This window comes from Sorex araneus, chromosome 1, assembly GCF_027595985.1.
Source record: "Sorex araneus isolate mSorAra2 chromosome 1, mSorAra2.pri, whole genome shotgun sequence".
In the NCBI taxonomy this organism is placed as follows: domain Eukaryota; kingdom Metazoa; phylum Chordata; class Mammalia; order Eulipotyphla; family Soricidae; genus Sorex; species Sorex araneus.
The window spans coordinates 238,985,945-239,006,178 of NC_073302.1; the positions used below are offsets into that span (position 1 = coordinate 238,985,945).

The 20,234-nt window shown below is 47.6% G+C and overlaps 1 protein-coding gene across 1 annotated transcript in view; it reads left to right on the plus strand.

Moving 5' to 3' along the window:
- Positions 1-15,477: 15,477 nt before the first annotated feature.
- KATNAL1 (katanin catalytic subunit A1 like 1) overlaps positions 15,478-20,234 on the plus strand; it is a 110,929-nt gene continuing 106,172 nt past the window's right edge. The window contains exon 1 of the mRNA XM_055139902.1: positions 15,478-15,660. The gene's annotated coding sequence lies outside the window, so the exon portion shown is untranslated. The remainder of the gene's footprint in view (positions 15,661-20,234) is intronic.

Sequence of the window (20,234 nt, forward strand, 5' to 3'; positions counted from 1 at the left end):
GGCTCGGGCTGGTAAAACTCCCGACGGGCTCGGGTGAGACGAAACGGAGCGCCCAGTTCTGTGTCTGGCCGCAGTGCGTGTTGCTCTCCTGCCTGTGCGCAGTTGGGCAAAGTCACAGGTTGGTGGAACTAAGAAGCAGATCACGGCTCAGCTGCTCCTGTCACTCTCTCCTCCACTTGACTCTTCTTGGCCTGGAACAACCCCCGGGTCTGCTTTAAGTTGGACTCCGGGTAGCTGCTGCAGCCCTGCTAGCAAGATATTTTAGAAGACGGCCTCTTTTTAGAAGACGGCCTCTTTTTATTTAAAAAGTAGTTCTTTTAGTTTGGAGCCACACGCCCTGCTGCTCCGGGCTCCTTCTAGTGCTCCGAGATCCTTCCTACCCAGTGTTCACTCCTGGGAACTGTGCCTGCGCAGAGTGAACCCAGGAATCCTGCATGGAAGCAGTGCCAGCCTGTCGAGCTATTTCTCTGGGCCTTTATTATTATTTTTCAAGGTCATGATTTTTGAAAAAAAATTCCGCACTTTGTAAACATAAACCTTCACACTTTCTCGTTTCCGGACTCCGTTTATTTGTACCTGCAAGCCATTCATTGTAAGAGCACTGTTATGTATGAGTCACTACCAAAGGAGAAAGTGCTCCCGCTTCACCTGCAATCCACTTCTTTCCTACCATCCTGGCTTTAAGAGAATCTTAAGTTTCAAGATGTTTAAACATAGGAAGTCCATGCAATGTGGAGTCTTATGAACTAGGGTATGTTGCAATTTCAGATTAAATGATCAATCTGTGCGTTGTTTTGACTTTATATACTTTTCCACGCTTGTATTCTGCTTATACTTCAACTCTTGTACATCACTCCACTACTTAGGTGGTAGATGACTTGTTTATTGAATTGTGGGTTTTCTCCTATTGGTTTGATTTTGTTTTAGTATTTAGGAGACAGCCCCAAGCTCCCCTGTGCCCAGCACGTTGGGATGTCCCTCTGGGGGCATGTCCTGCCATAGCTGCTTCCTCCTGCAGACTTGGTCTTGTTCCTCCTGACCTCTGCATCTCAGAGCTTCTTTTCCTCAGCAGTCCTGAGTTGGACACCCTATCTTCTGAAGGTCCTGTCCTTTTTTTCCCTGTTTTGTTTTGGGGTTTTTTTTTGGGGGGTGTTGGTACACCTGGCTGTGCTCAGGGTTTACTCCTGGCTATGTGCTCAGGGATCATCCAGGCGAGTCTCAGGGTGCCAGGAATTGAACCTGGGTCAGCCGTTTGCCAGGCAAGGGCCCTCCCTGCTGTGCTACGGCTCTGGCCCCCTTTATCTTTCTGGTTAAGTCTTCTTGGAGCGTGACCTTCAGTAGCTTCCTGAGAAAGGGCTCATGCAGACTCTCAACCCATTTTGCTCCATGGATTGGTGTTTGGCCATGTTGTGGATGTCTTTATTCTATTCTTGTATCATAAGGAACTCTATCTAATTCTGATGGTTTGCTGCTGATGTTCAAGGGCTGTGTGCATGGGAGAATCCTGTCAACCAGTGTGTTGGTTCCCTGTGGATGATTCAACAACTTGGATGTTGTGCTGGGGATCCTCCTCTCTCTCTCTCTCTCTCTCTCTCTCACTTATTTTTGGGTCATACCCAATAGTGCTCAGAACTTGCTCCTAGCTCTGTGTTCATGGGTTGTCCTGGCTGTGCTCAGGAGACCATTGCAGAGCCAGGGATGAAACCAGAGTCAGCTGACTGCAAGGCAAGTGCCTTAACCCCTGTACTATCTGTCCAGCCCTGTCAGTCTTTTCCCCTGGATCAATCAGCGTTCCTAGGGGTAGGTGACCTAACACCTGCTTATGGGCTACCTGCCAGCATTTTGGGAGCCAAGACGGGGGAGGGATTAGAAGATTTTACACTCTGAAAAGCAGACTCTTGCTTCGCTTCCATGTGTCATGGCAGGCCGGGTGGTACCCGCTGTTCTCTGGTTCAGCCGCTGCTCCCAGGGCCGGGCAGGGTCTGTGAGCCTGGTAGAGCAGGTGTGGTGAGAAATGGGAGCTTCGCCTTTTGCACAAGTGTTGGACACATTTATTCCCAGCGTATCTGCATCCTGTGGTGTAGGATGGGAACCAATTTCTGTTTCTTGTTTTATTCAGGGGGACCACTTAGCTGCATACACCTGGCAGTTCAGTGCCGGGGTCCAGGGTTGCTGCTTCAGCAGTGCTCAGGGTCAGCTGTTCTGTGACTGGAGTCGAACTCGGCCTGGTGCATGCAGTGCAGTGCTCTGGCCATGTGAGCTCTCGGTGGCTTCCAGCTCCCAAGAGTCTTTGGTGTGTCTTCTTTACTTGTATAGGCTTCTGTTCCCATTTACTTACTAGGTTTCAGCTTTGTCTCCTTTGCTAAATGAATTGCCTCTTACTCGTCTGCTTTTGCAGGTGTTAGAATATTGTTGACAATCTTTTTGGTCTGTGAAGGTCTCGGTTCCTCTTCTCACTTTGTCCTCAGGTGCCCGGGTAGTGGACAGTTGGTTTTTAGAAGAGGGCAGGACTGATTTGTAGCAACCTAATTTCCATGGTGCTAATATTCCTGCTGTGACTGATTTCACATAGCAGTAGAATATCACTGAATAGGCAATTGGGAAGAAATGCAAAGTACTTTTATTTTCCATGGAATAAATAATTATATTCCATGGAATATATTCCATGGAATAAATAATTCTGAACAAACCTCATGCAGACGGTAATTGTAAAATTATTATAAGGTGAGAAATATATTAACTTTGTTAATCAGTTTATTAATTATCAACATTTATTGCTAATCTTTACATGTTTATATTAATAGTAATAAAAGATTTATTAACTTTGTTTTTAATTGTTTCAGTTGTCAGCTTAGAAGGTTAGAATTTGCTTACAAAAATCCTAAAAATCTAGCCATAATAACCTCATAAACTGGTATCAACTGACTCTATCATAACACTAGACTATTGCTTGCTATTTGTTTACTTATGTTTTGGTTTGGGTCACACCTGGCTGTACTTTCTTGGGGATTGCACTCAGCAGTGTTCAAGGTGTCTCACTGTTCCTAGCATCTAACCTGGGGCTCCTGAATGCAAAACATGTATTCTGGCTCTTTGAGCAAACCTCTCAGCTTTGGTTACTGTCCCTTTAATGACTTAATTTCCATCTCAGCATATTATCGAACATTGGTGGTGGTAGCATACAAAGACCATTCCATACAGATTCTCCCCTTGTTATTGAGATATGATTGGTGTGTAACTCATCTACTACTATAGCTGTAGCTATCCCAGATCCATAATGATCCAAGGGTCACTCTCAGTGTGGTAAAGAAAGGATGATAGCTCAGTGGAGTGAGCTGTTGCTTGATTTTATTTTTATTTTATTTATTTATTTATTTATTTATTTATTTATTTATTTATTTATTTATTTTGCTTTTTGGGTCACACCCAGCGATGCTCAGGGGTTACTCCTGGCTTTGCACTCAGGAATTACTCCTGGCAGTGCTTGGGGGACCATATGGGATGCCGGGGATCGAACCCGGGTCGGCCGCGTGCAAGGCAAACGCCCTACCCGCTGTGCTATCGCTCCGGCCCCTGTTGCTTGATTTTAGAGGCACGGGGCAGTTGAGGCCTGGGTAAGTGCCTACCTGTAGGTGCTACTCAGAAGAAGGTCCAACCAGCATAGCCGGCCTCCAGGTCTCACTTGGATAAGGTGGTAACTGGGCCAAGCTTTCTGCTCTGATTTCATCTCAGTGTTTAAGACGACGGTTTGGTGTGGATCCTGGCTGCTTTGCAGTTCTCTGAAGTGGTGCCAATCAGCCTCTTCCTCCCAACACACCACCACGGAGGGGCCTGTGTAATCGTGCTGGGTGCCAGCCTGGAGCCTTTCATTAGCTGCGCTCAAAGCCTTTTACCAACAGCACCTCATTAAGGCTCACCACACCCGCTGTGGGAGTCCAAGGGGAAATATCTTTGTGCCCCATTTTCCAGATGGAAGAAACAGAGGTTCCAGCAAATGAACGGCAGCTGAGTCTGCCTCGCCTGCTGCAGGCCCAGAGCGCTGCCTGCTCACAGCAACAGGACCTGGTTTCTAGTTTCTGTTTATCTGGCGGGGTGAGGATACAGCTTTATTATCCAAAAGAGCCAGGAGGTTGTTTTTGTTCGTTTGGGGGCCACACCCAGCGGTGCTCAGGGCTTACTCCTGGCTCTGCACAAAGGGATTACTCATGGTAGGCTGGGGGGACACAGGGGGTGCCAGGGATCAAACCAGGGTTGGCTGTGTACTACTATCACTCCCGCACCAGCCAGGGCTTCTTTCAAATCCTAACCTGTGTGCATCTAGTTTTTCACTTTTGAGCCCTGGCATGCCTTCTTTTATGTACGACATTTAGAATAGTAGCTCGTGTAGATTATTCACTTTAGGCCGCATCTAGCAGTAGGAATAAGGGAGTGTGGGCAGAAACAGAAGTCTGCCCCGTGGGATCTAAGTGGGAATCCAGATTATGTGGTTCGGTCTGTATGTTGAGCAGATCGCAAAGCATTTATAATCACCCACATAGAGAAGTCATTTTTTGTTTTGTTTTTGTTTGGGGCCAACCTCAGGGGTGCTCAGGGCTTCCTCCTGGCTCTGTGCTCAGAGATCATTACTGGTGGGGTTCAGGGAACCACTAGTAATGCTGGGAATTCGAACGGGAGTCAGCCACTTGCAAGAAAAGTGACAACCTTGTACTATTTCTCTGGCTCCTGTGGACTTTTTGAATATTTACTATTGTGCCAGTTACATAATTTTGTACTTTATATTTATTTATTTTATTTTTTTCTTTTTGCTTTTTGGGTCACACCCGGCATTGCACAGGGGTCACTCCTGGCTCTGCACTCAGGAATTGCTCCTGGCGGTGCTGGGGGACCATATGGGATGCTGGGAATCGAACCCGGGTCGGCCGCGTGCAAGGCAAACGCCCTACCTGCTGTGCTATCACTCCAGCCCTGTGTACTTTATATTTATTATAGCATTGAAATTGCTTTAATTTCCACAGTAGCAATCTGTGGCTGACATTAATAATATCCCCGTTTTAACAAATGAGGTGGATCCAAGTGAATGCAATTGGCCTCTCATGAGTGACCGCTGCAGAAAGGGCCTCCTTGGACTAACCTGATCCATCTAGCAGTGAGACTTCCCCCCTTTCGACTCTTCCCCTACTCCTCTTTGTTTTGAGGGGGGGATGTGCAGGAGCTCTGGGGTCTCCCTTGATGTTTTCTCAGCCAACCAGGCTGGCAGTTGAGTGCAAGGGCGGAGGCCGTGGTGCTGCTCAGGCCCTGCAGTGCTCGGGGTCTCTGGCTTCCTGGCAGGGCTGCCCCCAGCAGTGCCCTCCCTGCTGTGCTGTCTCCCAGCCTCTCTTTCACTTCTAGACACATCTGCATGCATCAGAAGACGCTGCTGCATCTCTCTTTACTTGTCTCCCAAGCAAGAGAGAGAGGTTTCAAGTTTCCCCAAGTGAGCAAGGTGGTAAGCTGTGAAAATGCAGACATTGGAGGTGCTAGGAAAGCCCCTCACTGGGGTTGATTTCCCAGCACCACTCAGGTACTGCCCTGGAAGCCCTGCCCTTTCCCCCACCCCCAGTACCATCGAGGTGACCCAGGTATACCCAACCCCGCAGAGGTCAAGCACCATCATGTCTGGGGGCCTTGATTTGAAGGAGAATGACTGGTGAGGCCTTCTGAACACCCCTGGGAGTCCACCCCCAAAAGAGAAGAAAGAAGGACAATGTGGACAGCTCATTGCTCTTAGCACTGCTTGGCTTTTAGATTTCAAGAGACAGAGAACACTTCCCGCAGAAACAACTGAGCAGTAGCAAGGCACTGCTGGCAGGAGCTGGGGGATCCAAGGTTGTGTTTGATCCCCATTAATTGTGGAGGACTCTGAGTACAGGCAACCCGCCACTCACACTGCCAAGCTGAGCACTGCAGGGAGTGTCCCTGGCCCCTGGGGTGGGGGAATGGATCCCTAGAAAAACCTATGAAAATTATCATAAGAATATAGTGATCTCAAACCAGCATTTACTTCGTTGTTGTTTGTTGGGTCAAATCCAATGGTGCTTACTTCTGGTGGTGCTTGGGGGACCATATGTGGTGCCCGGGATTGAGCCGGGGTTGGCCTGGTGTATGGCAGGCACCTGACCTGCTGTACTGTCACTCCAGCACCTTGAGTAAGTCTTTATGAGAAATTATTTGCAAGGGAGAGAAAAGGAGGGGAGGGAAGGATGGGTCCCATGCGGCAGCACTGTCTTGGGGCAGGCATGGGGAGCAGGTGCGGGCAAGGAGCAGGGCTTTGGTATGGGAGGGGGCGCAGGAGTGGTGGTGGGGGGATGGGGGGAGAGGGTGCCAGAGCTCTGATGTGGAAAGAATTAGGTAAGGGTGGTGCTGAGGCTTTGTAATTCCAAGGCTATTCCTTGAAGGTCTATAACTCCTCCTCTCCTGTTCATTGAGTTGTAAATGACATGGAGCCCAACTTGGCCCTGAGGATTTCACCAAAGCAGGTCCAGAAGAGAGTCAGGCAGTCACAGAGCAGATACGGAGGGGATTGCCTTCGCCTTGTCTGTGAGACCTCGGCCCCAGCAAAATCCATTTATCTGCAGCTTTTTGACTTTGCTAGCAAGGGAAGTGGAAGTTTCTAGTAAAGCAGGGCATGGTGAAATGGAAATTTATTGTACAATACTCCAATTTAATGTGTCACTGATAAGCTACTTTTATGGCATTGACTATTGTATTACAGAGAGACTAAAAATTTTCTATGTAAGCTTCTGTGTAGGTTGCTTGTAACTGTGGTTCTTCAGCTGACCTCCTTCTCGATGGTGTCATTAAATAGTGGGTCATCAGTTCTGCTGTGGGTGTTGGCAGTGCTGTGCTCAGGCTGGCGGTACTGGCCGGCATGGCCCTGCCTTGCTCTCACACCTTCCATACTGCTAAGCCTTGCCCCATGTGACCAAGCAGATTCCACTGAGGCTATTGTAGTTTGTGCTCAAAATCAAGATTTTGTTATTTTTGTGGATTTGGGGGCTGTACCCAATGGTGCTCAGGGACTGTCTTAAAACATTGTCCAGGGGTTGCTCCCAGCAATGTCCCAAAGGCCACCCAGTGTTGGGAATCAAACCAGGCCTCCTACATACAATTCTTGCATTCCATCCCATGAGGCCATCCCCCCCCCCGCCCCAAGATTTGGTTTCATTTAATTAATTTTTTTAGGTTTTGGGCCACACCAGTGATGCGCAGGGGTTCCTCCTGGCTCTGCACTCAGGAATTACTCCTGGCAGTGCTTATGGGACTAGATAGGATGCTGGGGATTGAACCCTGGTTGGCTTCATGTAGGGCAAACGCCTTCTCTGCTGTACTATCTTTCCAGACCCTTCAACCCCCTCTCAAGATTTGGTTTTAAAAGACACTTCATGAACCCAACTACAGACTCAGCAGACCTGACTCAGAAAGACCCAGCCAATCACTCGGGATGCCGAGACCCTGTGTGGTTGTTCAGGCTGCTGGGGCTGAGTGCACTGGGTTAGGCAGCGCAGGGTGCTGTGCTGTGCGCGGAGGGCGCGTAGAGCATAGTGTCTTCTCCCGTGTCTTCAGTTCCCCTCTTTACTTCTGCAGGAGGAGACGTTAGGTTGGTGGGAGCATTCCCTCTTCCTTTGCCAGACCAGCAGCAGCAGGATCTTGAATGACACAGGACGGGGTTTTCCCTACTTTCATAATTTACCATTTGTGGTCCGTGACTGCACCTTTGATATCGGCATGTCTGAATGATCTCATGCGCATGCGCGCGAAATCTACACGATGAGGTCCCTATCTTTTTCCCAAGTAAGGAGCAGTTGGAAGATATTCATGTGTTCGTGTAGGCTTTAGAGGCTGGAATAGATAATAAAAAATAAACTTTGTGGTGTGAATGAGTTGCAAGGCAAGCCGTGATGAGGGACCCAGGCATGCGCTGTACCATTGCAGGTCCTTTCTAAGGCTTGTTCTTCCATCGGATTATTATGAGCCTGTGCCTGTATCATTTACATATGCCATCATTTACATGTGCCATCAACAACTAAATTTAAAATGGCTGGGTAATATACTCTTTTTTATACAGATGTGTTTTCGTGTTTTAGGTTCAGTTCTTTCTGTTGGACATATATTTGTCTGGTTGTTTTTTTGTGAAAGGGGGCAACACCTAGTAGTGATCAGGGCTTACACTGGGCTCTGAGCTCAGGGATCACTCCTGTCTGCTCCAGCGACAAAATGCAGTGCCAGTGATCAAATCTAGGTCAGCTGCCTGCAAGGCAAGTACCCTACCTGCTGGACTATGTCGCCTGCACTTCTTTATAGTTTTGCTGCTGATCAGAAATGTTATAAAGAGTATGCTTACTGCCAGAGGATCCAGCAGTTTCACTCCTATGTGTCTATCCAAAGAACACAAAAACTAAACTGATTTTAAAAGATGAATGCACATCTGTGTCATGGCAGCGTTATTTATAAAACCCAAGTTCTGGAGACAGCCCAAGTGCCCAGTGATAGATGAGGAGATGGAGCGGATATGGCATCTGTGCAGAATGGAATTCTCAGTTTCTGGAAAAGAAAAAAATGATGGAACTGGACAGGATCATGCTAAGTGGAGTAAATCAGACCAAGAAAGACAAAAAACAGAACAGCTCACTTATACTTGGGATACAGACACACAGTCAATGCCCAAGAGAAACATATTCTTAGCATCTGACCACAGAATTCAGATTGCTGCGGTGCAGTGTGTGAATCAGGGTCTGATTTAGAACTGGGGTGGAGGAATGCTGGCATTTTGGCATTTTGGTGGTGGGCATGGTGTGTTAACATTGTAACCCTATGACAAAAATTCACTCTTGTAAAAGCAGTAAAAACAAAATTTAAAGAATGTGCTTGTAGATATTGTAGATAAGTGTACCAACCTTTGACTGTCCCTCTTTAGGATAAGTGATTCAAGTAAGATGGCTGGATTTAAAAAACATACATTTTTAGAACTTTGCATATATATATATACACACATACATATGCCTATATATGCCTATATATATATATAAACACAGACATAGATATATTGCCAAACTGCCTCCCAGAGAGGTTAGACTGGTTTATACTCGGTGAAATTTATTAGTGTATCTATTTCCTCACACCCTTGGCAGCACTGAGGAATTCTTTCTTTCTGGCCTGGTATTTGAACGGTAACAGGATTTTCGAAGCAGCTTAGCTTACATTCAGAAATTGGCAGCAGCTTTGTGTGAAGTGGCTCATTCTAACCCACTGCTGAATCTAGTGTGAGAGAAATGAAGCGATGAATCATTCCCTCCCAGAGCAGATAAGAAGACTGTCGAAATGCTTATAGATGTGTTCAGTATGTAGAAAAGATGGTCAAGCATGAAACACTGGAGCACTTGGTCCTGAGTGATACTTTGAGGAATTCAGCTTAGAGAAAAAGCCCCAGTGGAAGGGAGATGGGTGTATCCAGGGGGAATATGATCATGACTTGGATTAGGGAAACAGGATAAGCAATTTCATGTAGAAGACACAATTTCAGAAATTGCTGTCCATCAGTTTGACAATAACTGTAGCAATTTTGGTTTTTTTTTTTGTTCTTGGGGTCCCATCCAACTGTGCTTAGCGCTTACTCCTGGCTCTGTACTCAGGAATCACCCCTGGCTGGGTTCAGGAGACCCTCTGTGGTTCTGGGATTCAAATATGGGTTGGCCATGTGCAACACAAGTGTCATACCTGCTGTATTATTGCTCTGGCCCAGGAACAACTTTTAAAGTGGTATTTGGGGATAATAGAAGTTAGGCTAAAAAGACAGTGGAAAAGCAAATGTTTTCAGGGATCAGTCCTGGAGGGCTAGGGTGACCATATGCGGTGCGGGGGATTGAACCCGGGTCAGTTGTGTGCAAGGGCAGGAATGCTACCTGCTGTACTATCTCTCCAGCCCCTTAGTTAATCGTGTTAATGGTTTTGTATAAGCATAAGGATGTATTCATGATAGAATGTTAACTGCAAAAAGAATATACAACTTTTGGGGCCCAGCAAAGTGACACCTGCCTTACGTGGGCGAGGCTGTGAGTTCAAACCCTAATGCCACCCCTTGCATGGCTCCTGGGATCCCTAGTGTCACAAGTGTGCGCTTCTTGACACATCACAACAAAGTGTGTGAACCTCAGCACCACCCAACAAAGGGACAGAACACCCCACCCCCACTCCCGCCATTTTTTTTTTTTTTGGTCCTTTTAAACTGTATTCTAGTTCACGTCCCACAGATGAAGACTGGAAGGAAATACCCAAACTGAAACCTGCAAGAAAGAGAGGGAACTACCAGGTCTGTAAATGCTCTTCCAGGTCAGAACTAGGCAACCTTAATAAATAGCAACAAATTTAAAGGGAGTGAAGGAAAGATTCCCCTACGGAGGCAGACCAGTGCAGGACTGACAGAGCCCTGGAAATCGCTGGGTCAGCCCGGCTGCGTTGCTGAGGGGAGGCTTTGCTGAATATTGGAAGGCGCGAGGTGCTGGAGGCAAACAGCGCTGGGCTGGATGCCAGGTTCCACTTCATTGCAGAGGTATGAGCCCAGGCCAGTCTTTGCACTTCTGCGGCTGAGTTGACATTGCTGTGAAAGTGGGTGAGGAATGCCCGCTCCTGCAGGCCGTGGGTGGCGGCGGGCGTGGGTCTGCTCCCAGGCGGCCATGTAAATGGAGCTCAGCCTCAGTGACGATTATAAAAAATGCTGCTCCTTTGTCTCTGCGTTAGTGTTCATCTCCTCGTCATTACTGGAAACTATAGCTGAGAGCAGGAAATCCAGCTAAGACCAAATATTTGCTCATCTCTCCTGGGTCAGAGGAAATGAGAGCACACGTTAAGCATAGTTCTGTCCCCGGCAGAGACAGTGAGAGATTGAAGCATCTTCCCTCAGCGGGATGGTTCCTGGCCCGGCTTCCTGGCACCCCACGGCCTGCCTCGCTGTTCAGTCCTTTATCTGGACACCTTGGCTGGCATGACAATGCATAAAAGGATCACAGAAGCACAAACCTGCTGGGTATGGCAGGAATACAGTTGTCAAGAAGCGTGGTGGCCCGGAAAAAGAAAAGTCCAGAAAACAGAAGATCTTTCACAAAATCTATCCTTGTGTTATTTTTAAAATTTTGATCGTCCTGTCTAATGTACAGGCTAAAAGCTCTGCATTGTTGCTTGTGCATGCAGCGGTTCACTCTCAGCCCAGGAAGAGTGAGTGGAAGTTGTTCTGTGCCATCACAATGCCTTGGGATCACATAGAATCATCTGTGGCCCCCCCAAGGGTGGGGCAGTCACTCAGTGACATACACTCTTCAAAAAATACAGATTAGTGGGCCAGGAGTATGGTTCAACAGCTGAGCACAAGCCCTTCGTGTATGAAGCTAAGGGTTCAATTTCTACTGGCAAGCGGCAGGTAGGGGCACATGAGACAGTGCTCACAGGTTATTCCTGGCCCTGGTCAGGATTGACTCGTGTTGTGCTTGCAGGACCGTATGTGGTGCCAGGATTCAAACTTGGGTGAGCTGCGTGCAAGGCACGCATCTTACCTCTTGTACTATCTCTCCAGCCCTTTTCTCATGAGAAAGAAAATAACAGCAACCTGTTTGTGTCTGGCCCTTCCTGGTGAATTTCTTGGCATATTGGGAAGCTTTTTTCTTTTACCTCTTCAAAAATCTTTTAGCAGGAACAGCAGCTCAAACCCTGGAGTTATTTCAGTCTTAGAATGTGAGCTCTTAGGCAGGCAGATATTTTCAAAGGAAACGTCTGTTGTGGGTATTCAGCCGTGCACAGGGCTTGGGGAGTTCATCTTCCCTGGTTCTGTTGTCTGAGCAAAGGGAAGGAGAGCCGCTCTTCTAAACACAGTTCCCTCTGTGTCTGCTCCCTTTGTATCCTGGATTGAGTAACAGCATGCCTAGGGGGCTTGGTTACCCTCCTGCCTTTCCAGGCAGACTAGGTTCCCACTAAAACCTCCAAGCTTGAAGGCTACTGATCGGTCTTAAAGATCTCCGGATATACATTTGGTAGCCTTTGTTAGTAACTGGTATCAGTTTAGCCTTCCTTCTTTGGAATAACTTTTTATAAAATTACTTAGCAATGGGGCTGGAGTGAGGACAGAGCTAGTAGGGCGCTTGTGTTGCATGCGGCTGACCCAGGCTTGATACCTGGCATCCCGTATAGTCGCCCGGGTACTTCCAGGAGTAACCCCTGACCATTGCTTGGTGTGGTCCCAAAACAAAAATCAAAAAATAAATAACTTACCAACAACAGTGGAGAAAGGAACGTGCCCTAAACACAGGCAGGCAAAAGCTCCCACCTGTAACTGTGTTACTACAGATAAAGTTTTCTGAAGAGAGCCAGGAGCATGGGAGACGAGGTTTAGGACAAGCATGGCAATCTGGAGGTACAGTTTCAATGCACATTAGGTGTATTCGTCAGTGAGGTGCCTGCCTTCAACTGAGTGTTCCCCTGCACTCCAGAGGATAAGCACCACTACAGCCTCAATACCGTCCACTTGCTCTGGGTGCCTCGAGGTCCTGCAGCCCTGTGGGCAGGTGTCACCTGGAGGGGGACATGGGGGAGGGGTGTCTGTAGAGGTGTCCTGCACCAGAGAGCAGCTCTGTAGGACGGCGGGCTGGCAAGCCCCTGGACTGGGGACCAAATTTGACCTGCTGCCTATTTTTATATAGCCAGCGAGCTAAAAATGCCTCTTGTTTCCACTTAAAAAATTAAATTTATAGGTGCCATAATACCAAAGGGAGGGAAGGAAGGTGAGAGAGAGTGAGAGAGAGAGAGAAGGCAAGGTGAAGGTGGTGGGGTGGGGAGGGAAACTGGGGACATTGGTGGTAGGAAATTTACACTGGTGAAGGGATGGTTGTTGGAACATTATATGACTAAAAGCCAATCATGAATAACTTGTGTATCTCATGGTGATTCAGAAAGAAAGAAAGAAAGAAAGAAAGAAAGAAAGAAAGAAAGAAAGAAAGAAAGAAAGAGAAAGAAAGAGAAAGAGAGAAAGAAAGAAAGAGAGAAAGAAAAAGAAAGAAAGAAAAAGAGCGAGAGAAAGAAAGAAAGAAAGAAAGAAAGAAAGAAAGAAAGAAAGAAAGAAAGAAAGAAAGAAAGAAAGAAAGAAAAGAAAGAAAGAAAAGAAAAGTAGCACACAGACAAAAATAAGTGTATAGGTGCCATGGAGCTAGAGAGGTAAGTAAGCCAGTGAGATGCTTGCCTCGCATGTGACCTACCCAGGTTCTATCCCTGGCTCTGCATCCCTCGAGCACTGCCAGGAGTGATCCCTGAGCAAAGGCCAGAGCACTGCTGGATGTGGACCTCCCTCCCACCCCCAGCAAAACAAAATCTTCTAGAAGGCATGCTCAACAGTGCTTGTATGGCCACGTGGAGCTGGAGTTCAAACCAGGGCCTCAGGTCTTTTGGGTGCCAGAACTACGACTCGTACCATTTTCCCAGACCCTCTGCTTTAACTCATTCCTTGATTTATTTATTTGTGGTTGAAAATAAAACGGAATGTCAAGGACCAGGGGAAACTAAGAAATTCACATTTCAGTCTCCAAAAATAGACTGATTGGAACACAGCTTTACTCATTCATGTGTCTCATTTGTCACAGTAAGGCTGAGCTCTTCGTACAGAGACCACGTGGAGTCAGTGTGACAGATGCTGTACCGCCCCAGAAAATCCAATAGCATTTCCCCTTTGACCCTCTGTAGGGACTGCTCTTTTAGACCTTCCTTGTACTTTAGAACCGCAATTCTCGTTCTCCCCGTGGGGGTGAGGTGGCAGGAAGTAAGATTTCCCCAGGAAGAGCCAGAGAGAACACGGGGGTTCAGGTGCTTTCCTTGTCTGCTGCCAACCCTGGTTTGATCCCCAGCACTACATGGTATCCCTGGGCACACCTGGGAGCAACCCCTGAGCTCTACCAGGTGCGGGTCAAGTCTTTGCTGTGCCCACACCCAGCTACCCAAGATTTCCTCATGAAGCCTATACTTTTTGCTTTCCGACCAAAACACGAAGCAAGGCAGAATAAAACAAAACAAAAACAAAAGAAAATCAGGATGACCTCTCTGGTCCTTCACGGTCTAGCTTGGGCTGAAGGAGGCAGGCTTGGTGCAGCCAATGAGGAATTGTGGGCTCGTGGGGAGGAGAGAGCGTGGGGCAGGAAGAGAGAGAAGGACAGTGGTGGGGTACCAGTTGTTTACAGCCATTTTTAACCTGAGGGAAAGAGAGAGTGGTTTGGAGCTGAAGATTCAATTCTAATGATGGAAAATTAGAACCCACAAGACATGGCGTGGAGGATCCAAAGATCACTCTGTTTTGGGATGGTGTATGGAGATGGGAAACTTGGGGGAGGACCCAGGCTTGGGCAAGGAGAAGAGGAAGCAGCAAGATTTCCCTTTGCATCCTAAGTTTGTGTCTGACAAAGAGAGAACAAGAAGACCAAGAGCCCGCAGACACTGGGATGGAAGATTGAGCTTGTGAGACAGCCGCAGGTGGATGAGGTCAAAAGGTAGAGGGTGATGTTGTAGCAAAGGAAATTGGAGACTCTAAGGATCAAATAGGCTCTTAAGCTTTCAGGTAGAGAGAAAAGAACCCCTGAGAGCAAGATGCCAGTGTCTTGCTGTGAGCTCTATCCTTAGGGTGGTCACATTGCCAGGCACTATGCAATGCGCTCACTAAGCTACTCACTGGCTCCATCATGTAGCTTGATTCCTATGAACTAGAATCTTCCACTGGGAAATTCTTCACAGTTCCAACATCCTACTGGCCTCTGTTCCCTCCCTTTCATTCTCATCTTGCCTCTTTTCCCATTTTTTTTTCTGTGTTCTTGACTTCTCCTTTGTTATATAAAAGCCACCAGGAGTTCCCCAGCCATACTTGAGAATATCTTAGCTGACCACAGCTCTGGGTGATACTGGTTCACATGTGTCTTTCTGGTTGTCCCTAAACATTGTTGGGCTTTTGCGTTTGTGTTTTGGGGTGGTGCTGGGGGATATTCCCGCTTTCCACTCTGGGCAGTGTTTGGGGAAGTGGGGGGACCACGTGATACTAGGGATCAGTCTGGATAGGCCACATGCAAGGCAAACACCATGTCCCCTGTATATCCTATGATCTCTCTGCCCACCTACCCACTGATTAGCTTTCAAAGAGTTACGTTTGTTTTGTTAGAGAGCTCAGTCTCATCGGGAACTATTTCTTCTCTTGGTTAATGATATTTTGACTTTTACCTTTTTACTCTTGCCTTCACAACTCGGTGTCATCTGTGATCTTAATTGGGAAGTTCTCAGTTACATCACTGGATTAAAGATAGAAATGTTCACACGGGCTCCTGCTCTGAGTGAGATCACGCATGATGCTTCCGGTTTGAGGCTGACTCACCGTGAAGCCACCTTTTCAGTGATATTATTCGTCTTTTCGGGTGCCTATACCTAAGAAAGAATAGAGTCTTTCTTATTTCTGACTATCAAGTTGATGAAAAATCATTGTTGATGGACTCCAAGGTCATTCAACAGCACCAAGAGATTACATCTCTTGCTCGTTGCTTATCTACATGGGCTGTCTATCATCAAAGAAAATTAAGTGGATCTGCCAAGATTTGATCTTCACATACCATTAAGGTGAGTGCAAATTGGTTGCCAGTTGTTGCTGGACTTACTCTTGAGATGGAAGAGACATGGATTTTGGGCTGCTTGGGAGTTTTGCTGGTTGCAAGGGAAATTCGACAGACCTTATAAGACTTCGGGCCTTCCTTTGCTCCAGACTGTCTACAAGGTATTTTACAATGATTTTCCATTTCAGTGTTCACAATAGCTATTGTTTTTGATTTCCAGTTATTTGTTTTCCAGCTATTTGTTTTCCAGTTAAGGCTCAGAAGGCAGAGACTCATGTGTATATGTGTGTGTGTGTGTGAGAGAGTGTGTGTGTGGGGGGGGGGCAGCGCGCTGGGGGTGAGGGGAAGAGCTATTTGGGGTTTCCCTCTGCAGTGCACAGGAGCTATTCCTGGCTCTCTGCTCAAGAGTGACCCCTGGTGGTGCTCAGGGGCCATAGGGATCAAACTGGAGTCTACTGCTCACAAGGCAAGAGCCTTACTCTCAGTATCACCTCTCCAGACCAAGGTCAGTACTGGACTGGTCAGTACAGTGGCAGAGAGACAACTTGACCTCTAGTCTTTCCCACAAGTTTGAAATAAATGGTACCCTGAAGAGTACCACAGAGTGGAAAAGATGCTCTGGAACCTCCAGGCTTCATATATTACCAGGACACATAGCTTGAGGACATAGAACCCTGCCCTCTGAGACCCAGCCCCCCTCTCCTATAGCCTCCTGAACACTTCCACATGGATATCTCCCTAAAGGCTAAAGGTCAACGTGTAAACACACACACCCCCTTCCCTCCGTGCCCCATGATTCCCCCGAAGCCCCTTGCTCTATTATTTTAGCGAAACAGAATTCTTGCATTCCTTCAGCCTTCTTAAAATCTCTGCTCTGTTAAGCTCCTCCTTGGGGATTCTGTCTCCAAAATATTTCTCGTCTCCATCTCCAGTTTTCTATTTCTACCACACATTTTTTTGGGGGGGGTCTTTATTGCCTAGGGCTCAGATTATTGCAACAGCTAAATACATCTTTCACCAGCTGTCACTGTTTAAACATGGCTTAATCAAGTCAGTTCCTTAAAAGCGAGGCGCTCAATTCTTGTCTGCTTATTGGAATTACCAGAGGGATTTAAAAAGTACTGAGAACTCTCCAAAGATGCTATCTGATTTTGGACCCTCTGCTGTTCGGTGATCCAGAAGCTACATGGGGACTCTCTGTATCTCTGAGACTTGTTTCTGCTGCCTGATTCTTTTTTTTTTTTAATCACCTTGAGATACAGTTACAAAGCTTTCATGTTTGAGTTGCAGTCATACAATGACCCACCCCTCCACCATGTACATTTTCCACCACCAATGTCCCCAGTATTGCCCCCCCTCCCCCGCATCCCACCCCTCCTCCTGCCTCAACAGCAGACAATCTTCCCCATACTCTCTACTTTTGGCTGCCTGATTCTTAGTGTGAGACTTTGTCTTTTGGGTTGGTCTCTGGGGGACCACAAGCTGGATGTTCATTCTCCTTGGAACTCTGTATTTCAAGTAGGAAGGTGGAGGAAAGGGAAACCCCAAATATTTCTCCAGAAATCCTGAGCTGATCTCAACCTAAAATCCACAGGTCAGGGGGCTGGAGTGATAGTACAGCAGGTAGGGCATTTGCCTTGCATGTGGCCAACCTGGGTTTGGTCTTTGGTACCCCATATGGTTCTCCCAGCCCTGCCAGGAGTGATTCCTGAACTCAGAGCCAAGAATAAGCCTTGAGCACTGCTCGGGGTGGGGGTTGGGGGGCAAAACAAAATAAAATTATAAAAATCCACAGATCAGCTACACCCCACACAATTACTTAGTAGTGAGGGAATTATTCAGAATAGGCAAGGGTCACAATAAACAAAATTGGGATGTGTTATAAACAAGGCCAGGGCTGGAGAGAGGACAGTGGTTAAGGCTCTTGCCTTGCACACAGTCCACCCCGGTTTGACCATCACTGCTCCTGGTCCCCTGAGCACCACCAGGAGTGATCCCTGAGCACAGAGGCAGGAGGAAGCCTGAGCAGGGCCAGCCACTGAATAGGCATGTGATGCTTCTTTCTGCACCTACAAAGGCCCATCAGTTGGAAAAGATGCTGTAACATGGTTGTACCACAAGGGGGCAGGAGTCAAGAGCGGGTGGGAAACCTGGATGGGAAACCTAGATGCAGAACCTTTGGCACAGGATGATGAGTAGGGTGTTGCATGGAGCTCAGAGTCTGCGCTCACTGGTACCTGGGTCTGCAAGACAGTGGCCAGTGCAGTGTCCTAGTTCCCTGGAGCCTGTGTCTGGGCGAGAGCCCTTCCCATGACGGTCCCAGTTACTCTCCCCCATCTCTACTTGCAGAGGGAGCCCCACCTAAGCTCTCCCAGCCACTTTGATTGTTTTTTCCCCTGTGTGTTTCTAACAACTGCTCTGCTGACGCCTTATCACTGGCTCCTGCAGTCCACCCAGCGTTCTTCCAATAGTTCAGATTCTTTGCGAGCCCAGCAGGTGAATATGAGAATTTTGCAGAGATCTGTGAATTTGGAAAGAAAGTCAGAAAGGGGTCCATAAAGGTTCCAGGAGGCCCTAAGGGTGGGGCTCGAATTGCACAGGACAAGTGTACTCACATGGGGGGTGCGGGGGGTAGGGGAAGGGAACTCAGCGCTTTCCCTTCCTTGCCCCAGAGGAGAGGCCTTGTGAGGAACCAGCAAGAAGGAATATGTCTGCAAGCTGGGAAAAGATAACATTTTATTTCCTTGGGGGGGAGAGGCTTTTGGCTACAGCCGATGGTGCTCAGAGGTTCTTTTTAGCTCAGTGTTTGAGGGTCACTTCTGGCAGTGCTTGGGGTCCATGCAGTGCCAGAGCTTGACTCCAGGCCTCCTGCAGGCAAAGCATGCACCCAGTCCTTTGAACTGTCTCACTTTTCTTTTTTCTTTTCCAGGGGGCGGGGCAAGATTACTATTTTGTAGTTTGCTAGGCCTCAACAGAAGGTTAAAGACCAACAAACCACATATATAAGTGTGGCCCGTCCACCCAAATACACAATCTCAGGTAAAATACAACAAAGAAGAGGAAGGAGGATGTCCTCAGAGCCAACAGAACCGGAGAGTTCTCCAGGAGTGAATTGAGTTTTGTAAATCCGTGAGTTAGAAGGGGAGAAGGTCTGAGCTTGTATTCAAAAGTGTGATGTTCTGGGTTTGATACCCAGAACTGCAAAACACACATACACACAACCTCTGAACTACTTGGGAAAATGCAGCAGATGAAGTCCTGCTGGTGTTATTCAGGAAGTTTGCCTCTATCTGCCAAGAACTTGGAAGGAATGGAGAGTTTAGCCTCTCGTTCACCGGACGTTCTCTGGCTCCAGTTTCTGCAGGGCTGGGAGATGACGAGAGGTTTCTGGGTCAGAGAAAGTAGATTGTGATAGTCACAGCAGTAGAGACAATCAGTGACTTTAGGGGTGGGTGGGATGCTACACCTTGTTCAGTGCTAAGGGGCTGTTCCCCAGGCAGCATTTGGGGGAACCACGTGGTGTCAAAGAAGGAACCTGCATTTCCTCTGTGCAAACATACACTCAGCTGCTTCTGCGGTCCCCGAAGTCTCAGCTTAGAAAGACAGATGCCAAGAGAGGGGGCCTTAAGCCTGCACGTATAGGGGGCTACATTTCAGAGAGAATCATGGCTTGGGGAGCTCATGTCTTTTTCTTTTCATTTTTATTTATTGAAATTAAAAAACATTTTCATTAAGGAACCATGATTTACAAAGTTACAGGCAGTTCAGTTTTGGAGTGATAACACAGTGGTAGGGCGTTTGCCTTGCACGTGGCAGACCCGGGCTCGGTTCCTGCACCTCTCTTGGAGAGCCTGGCAAGCTACCGAGAGTATCCTGCCTACACGGCAGAGCCTGGCAAGCTACTCATGGCGTATTCAATATGCCAAAAACAGTAACAACAAGTCTCACAATGGAGACATTACTAGTGCCCACTCGAGCAAATAGATGAACAACTGGATGATGGTGCTACATTGCTACAGTTCTAGCACCAATCCCATCACCAGAGTTGACTCCACCCTCCCCCCCGACCAGTGTCCCCAGGCTCCATCCTGCCCCATCTTTAGGGACGCCGGTGAGCATTCCTGCCCCGTGCTGCAGAGCCTCTCAGTATCTCTGCTGACAAGGATGGAAGCAAACCATTTTGCTCCTGCGAGAGACGCTTGCCTCTGGTGTTCAAGGCGCCTCACTCGGGAACACCGAGCAGAGATCCATGGAGAATTGGGGCCTTTTAGTCATGTGGGATGAGAAGCAATTTTCTAAGTTTAATTCGTTCAAATGGATTCATTGAATAAAATTATATGGAAGTTCATTTTTAATTTCTATTTCAACTCATTTATCCAATTCTTTCATGGGGGGCAATTGAGGGCTTGCCAAGTACTGTGCAGGGTACTTGGGTGCCACTCCCTGTGATTCTTGGCCAGGAGGGCTGTGTGGTTGATGTAAGTGCCCCAGGACATGATGTTGCTTGGACCCTGAGATGCCAGGGACTGGCAGGGCCCCCTTGGCAGTGGTCAGTGGTCCTCAGGGCCACACCTGGTGCTG